Below are 5,638 nucleotides of genomic sequence, written 5' to 3' on the forward strand. Positions count from 1 at the left end.
ATGGAATCCAAAACATTTCATGATGAAATCACTCAGCAAACTAAGAACTGTCTTCATTCCTCATTTAAAAAAAAAAAAAAAAGCAAATAAGCAAACAAAAACCATTAGAACTATGACAATAACAAGTGTTGTCAATGATGTGGAGAAATTCGAACCACAATACATTGCCGGTGGGATTATGAGGTGAGGCGGCCATTTGCAAAAGAGTTTATCAGTTCCTCAAAATGTCAAACATAGACTTCCCACATGATCCAGAAATTCTACTCTTAGGTATATACTCAAGACAAAAACATATGTCTATTCAAAAACCTGTGAAAGAATATTCACAGCAGCACAATTCATAAAAGTCCAAAGTAGAAACAATCCAAAAGTCCACCAACTGATGAATGGGTAAACAAAATAAGCCATAGCCATACGATAGTATATTATTCGACAATAAGAAAAATGAAGTACTGATACTTGCTATAGCATGGATGAATCGTGGACATATTCTGTCAAGTTGCAGTAAATTTCAAGGATTTCAGGGCTGGTCAAGAAAAAACATTTTTATGCGGTGACAGTATGTACATATGAGCTTTATCTGGATAACACTGATAGGTTGGTTTTGGGGTAGGGTGGAGACAGGCGTATCTCACAGCTTCAAGTTTTAGAGATTCCTGTATTTTATCCTGATTTTCTCCATGATCGAACTACCTCTTTCTTAGTCTTTCCTTCGCCCTTCCGCCCCGACGCACGAGCAGTTCTGATTTAGGAAATCAATCTTTCTTCCACAGATTCTTAAGTCAAAGGTAACAGCAAAAACATTTCTTTTTAATTAGAAACTATGTTTAGTTTGCTCTCTGTCACCCTCCTCCCAGAAGCGAAGTCATTCAGATACTCTTGGCATTGACCCTGGAACAAGGCCGGGGCCAGCCACTTCTCTGTATGCAAAGTTTGATTTTGTGGACCACCAAACATCTACTATTATTTACAGATTGACATAACGGACTGTGGTACTTATGAGAGAAAAACAAATGTGTGAAAATTGAATTCCAGACTCTCGATCTTTAATGTTTCTTAAACACTAGATTCCTTTGAAAACCTGGCTAATGATGTGGACTTTCCTTCCAGAGATCTCAGTGTGTACATCACTTTGTCATATGTTAGAGTTTCTTCAGACAGCCTAATTGCCAACTTATGAAAGCAGAATTAAATAAACACTATGTTAATTGGTCTTTTTCCTAATTTTTTATTAATTTCATCATTTTTTCTTAGCTACAATGTATTTTTGGATAGATTTATTTTTCTATATTTTAGACATTTTTTCAAACACAGAATAATTTTCTATTAGCAGATTGCTTGATCAATATTTCGGTAACTATCAAAGGCTGTTCAAACTGCTCTGTAGTTCAATTCTAATTTAAATATTTCTAGAATATGGAAAGGCAGCCCAAGCATTTTGGGGCTGAGGGCATTTTTGCCAGATAGCTCGAAAATGCTGCATATTCAATAACAATTTTTTTGGACAGGGGGCCTATCACATTAAATCTATGTGCTATACATGTCTCCCTTGCCTCAATTACAATAGCCTCAAACTCCCTGATAGAAATAAATGAAACAGATTCTTGCAGGAAACCCTGGTATCTCGCCACTCAGTGCTCACCAATGAACTTTTGTAGAAATAATTTGCTGAGTGCCAGATGAGTAATTATCTTCATTGCAAAATCAAGAGAAATTCTCTACATATCCTTTTATTATAGATATTTCACAGGTATAGGTAACTATTAGCCAGGCCATTTCCAGTGGCAAGTAATAAAAAATTCAGTGCAAATTAAATAGGTTACGCAAACACAACTGAAAAGTCTAAATCCAATCGGTCTCCAGACATTGCTTGACCACTGAGCCTAACCAATTCTTCAGCAATTTTTTTTGTACCCTCCTCTGTATTACAGTGTCTTCTCATAGTGGACATGAACGCGTGCTGCCACCTGGATTGCATAGCTCCCCTTTTCAGTACAGGAGGAGGCTGCTTCCTGCACCAACAGATACATGTCTATGCTTCCCTCTAACTGGACTATCCTGAACCAATCATTGTCACCAGTAGAGGACCATAAGCTAGTACATGTATAAGAGTTACATACAGCAATATTATACAATTAGAAAAACAAACAAAAAATAATTTACAATAGTTGATTTTACTTAAAGACATACATATCTGAGTGTTAGCAATATGACAATTATGTATTCTTGGTTTCACTAATCTACCCCAAATCCTATGTTACCAAGTTTATCTGTAATGTATTTAGTTAGAAATATCTTCCCCTTGCCCCCCCCACCCCCATTCACTGTTATGTTTATTATGAGAATGGAATGCAAATGAATTTGACAGTGACTGGCTTTAGATTTATAGTATGTTATCTTTGCAAGAATAAGGTGCAAACATCAGTCGTGCGCCTTTTAGAAATGGCATTTTACCATAGACTTCTTTACAGAGTCCCTTCGAAGACCTCATTCTATGCTGTTTGAAGAAAATTAAAATGGACATAAACCCAAATATCATGCCCTTACATTTTTTAAAATTGTGTTTTAACAAGAGTTACTTTTAAAGTTTTATTATGTTTTGACAGAATGAGATCCTGTGTTTATCAGGAGCGCTCTTTTTCACCAACATTTTGAAGCTTTTAGCAGCTGGACATTCTTAAAAATAGATTTGAAAGTGAGGGTAAATAGGATTGTCATAACTAGCCAATCCATCCATCCATCCATCAATCAATCTTTTTGCCAAAGTAATATTTTGTACCCATAATAGAAGGAGCATATTATTTCCCCAAAACATAATTTATTCACCTGTCTGCTTTGGAAATAGCTGTTTCACTGATATTCATGCACTTCTAATATAAGTGTTTATATGGTTCAATTAAGAATCCATTATCAGTCTATATGTCTGTAAATTGGGAAGAGAAGTAACTGGTGTAAATACTTACTATAGTTTTTTTTAAGTACCTGGTTCAGAATCTGGCACTAACTCAATATTCAACAAAATAGACTAACATTATTTTGTTGCTATTATTATCATTACCGTTCAATTTGATGCTTCTATGGTGTAACCAATCTATTTTTTCCAGCTATATTTAGATATAATGGACATAGAACACTATCAGCTTAAGGTGTATACATAATGATTTGATTTACATATACCATGAAACTTTTACCACAGGTTTAATTAACATCCATCATCTCACATAGAGACAAAAAGAAAAAGAAAAAAATTATTCCTTGTGATTAGAACTCTTTGGAGCTATCGTCTTGACAACTTTCATAAACACCCCAAATACAACACATTCCACAAATTTGAGCATCATCCTTGAGCAGGGGCCGAGCTAATCTCCTCTGTATCATTCCAATTTTAGTATATGTGCTGTCAAAGCGAGCACAATCTATTCTTTTTAAATGCCTATTTCAGTAGAGCTTCCATTTTGTCAGACAAAGCAGTTCTTTTCAAGAAATTCTTTACTTCTTAACAGTGCATTAAGTAGAGAGGAAGTGAGAATCTGTGGTGTATTTCAGCAATCGACAAAAGATGAGTGTCTTTCTGAAATATTTATTTTAGGCCTCAGAATTTAAACATTGGACATTTGCTTCTCTGGATCATCTGAAAGATCAAATAATAAACAATTGGATGTGACAGCTTTCCTCTTTGGTGTTTCCTGTGTCTGTTATAACAACAAGGGGTAGTACTTGATGACAGTCTGGGGGGGAGGTATATAAATAAACCGAACTTCAACTTAAAAGTTATTAATTGTACCTTGGTATTAAAATGAATGTAACATACTTATTATAGTATCTTTCTGCCAAATAACTGCGGTGTATTTCAAATAATGGCTCCACGATCACAATATCTTCATAGAAAAGACATTAGCCAACATAGTCTCACTATCATTATTTTACTAAAAACTCATCTAGCATGTTAAACATCCTATCTCTGAATTTTTAAAGACTACATTTAATTACTCATAGAAGCAAAATTTCCCTTAAATAATATTATTTTTTTGCACTATTTCATCCTTAACATAGGGTCTGCTTCTTCTTAGCTTAAAGCTTTTGCCATATTTGTTTTCAGCATTCTGTATCTACACCCACTTTCCATTCAAATAAGTTCACTTGGGCATATATATTTAGTTTCCTAGACTATAATATAAACAGTAATCATCCATTCCTCCTAATTTGCTTACTGGAAAAAATTCTCTCAGTAGTACATTAAATAGATGCCATGCACTGAAGCTCCGTATTGACTCCTAAAGCAGCAGAGAGACACACAGTGGTAGACTAACACGCGTCCACCTCAGTCACAAACACCAGGAGTTCTAACTGTCATCATAATAGTTGTTGCTGATTCCAGTTTTAAATGCCATGGCTGGTCAAGGTTAACAAGCTCATTTTTTTTTTCCTGATTATTTCCTAAGCCATTCGAGGTTTGCAATAGAACACTCTTACTCATAGTAAGTAAAATAAATAAATAAATAAGTAGATAATGCCTAAATGAGGACCAAGCCAGGCTGAAAAGAAATGATTATAAATGTTATATTCTTGTGGACATCCCAATTTTCACTTCTGGAAAGTTTTTATAAAGCAATAAGCAAAGTTATGACATCGTTTCTGAAATTCGATTACCTAGTCAACAAATATTTGTTGTGTCAGATATTTTTTGAAGGCATGCAGTGGACAAGACAAGCAAGAACTTCACTCGGTGATGCTCATGTGCCAGAGAGATGGATGGATCGAGTGGTTAGAAAAATAAAGAAGGAAACAAATATCTTTATTAAACAGAATATTTTAAGGTAGGAATAAGTGTTACTAAGAATAAAAAATATTGCTACATACTGAAGGGATTTGTTTTAGATTTGGTGTTTCAGGAAAACTTTCTCTAGGGAAGATATTAGAGATGATATCGCAATTGTACAAAGTACTTGTTCATATGACCAGCTGGAAGCAGAATTTTCCAGGCAAAGGGAATAAAACATAAGAAAAAAGTGATGGAATATTGATATTTCCCCAAAATGTGAACTGCAGAGGTTCAATGATATTTTGGTTTTCGAAATGTCCTGAAAATATATTGACGTGTTTTAAGGTATGTCATTTAAGCGAGGAATGAAAAGAAGTTGTAATGACTTCAAAAAAAAATGAGAGTCATTTGTGAACCTAATATTCTTAGCTGATTTCATTGTCCTGTAATGTATGAATTAGAGTGTTTAACTAAACAATCATTTACTATCTACTTCTTCTCAGGAGGATGCTCAATGATGTCAGCCATAACAAACTCCTAGGTGATCCTGTAAAAAATACTTTTATAAACTATTTAAAAAATATTTTTACTGTTCTCAGTCTACACCATAAGGAATACTTTTTATCTTTCAATCTTTAAACACACACACACACACACACACACACACGCATATGCATGTATAGCTAAAAACTATGTTTCATGAAACAATATGTATTGTATCTCTGTGTTATGATCTCTAATATTTTCTATCATTCCATTTTTTTAAAAAGCTGATCACAGCCTACTAAATACTAAATTGATATCATAACCAACCAATAGGTCTCAGCTTAAAGATGGAAAACTTTGTTCTAAGTTATTCAGCGATCTGCACATTCT

The 5,638-nt window shown here is 34.2% G+C and overlaps 1 non-coding gene across 1 annotated transcript; it reads right to left on the reverse strand.

Moving 5' to 3' along the window:
* Nucleotides 1-3,306: 3,306 nt before the first annotated feature.
* LOC112472721 lies at nucleotides 3,307-3,413 on the reverse strand. Its single transcript, XR_003043748.1, has one exon. It is a non-coding gene; the product is annotated as a U6 spliceosomal RNA (small nuclear RNA).
* Between the last annotated feature and the right edge of the window lie 2,225 nt (nucleotides 3,414-5,638).

This window comes from Pteropus alecto, unplaced genomic scaffold (assembly GCF_000325575.1).
Source record: "Pteropus alecto unplaced genomic scaffold, ASM32557v1 scaffold87, whole genome shotgun sequence".
In the NCBI taxonomy this organism is placed as follows: Eukaryota; Metazoa; Chordata; class Mammalia; order Chiroptera; family Pteropodidae; genus Pteropus; species Pteropus alecto.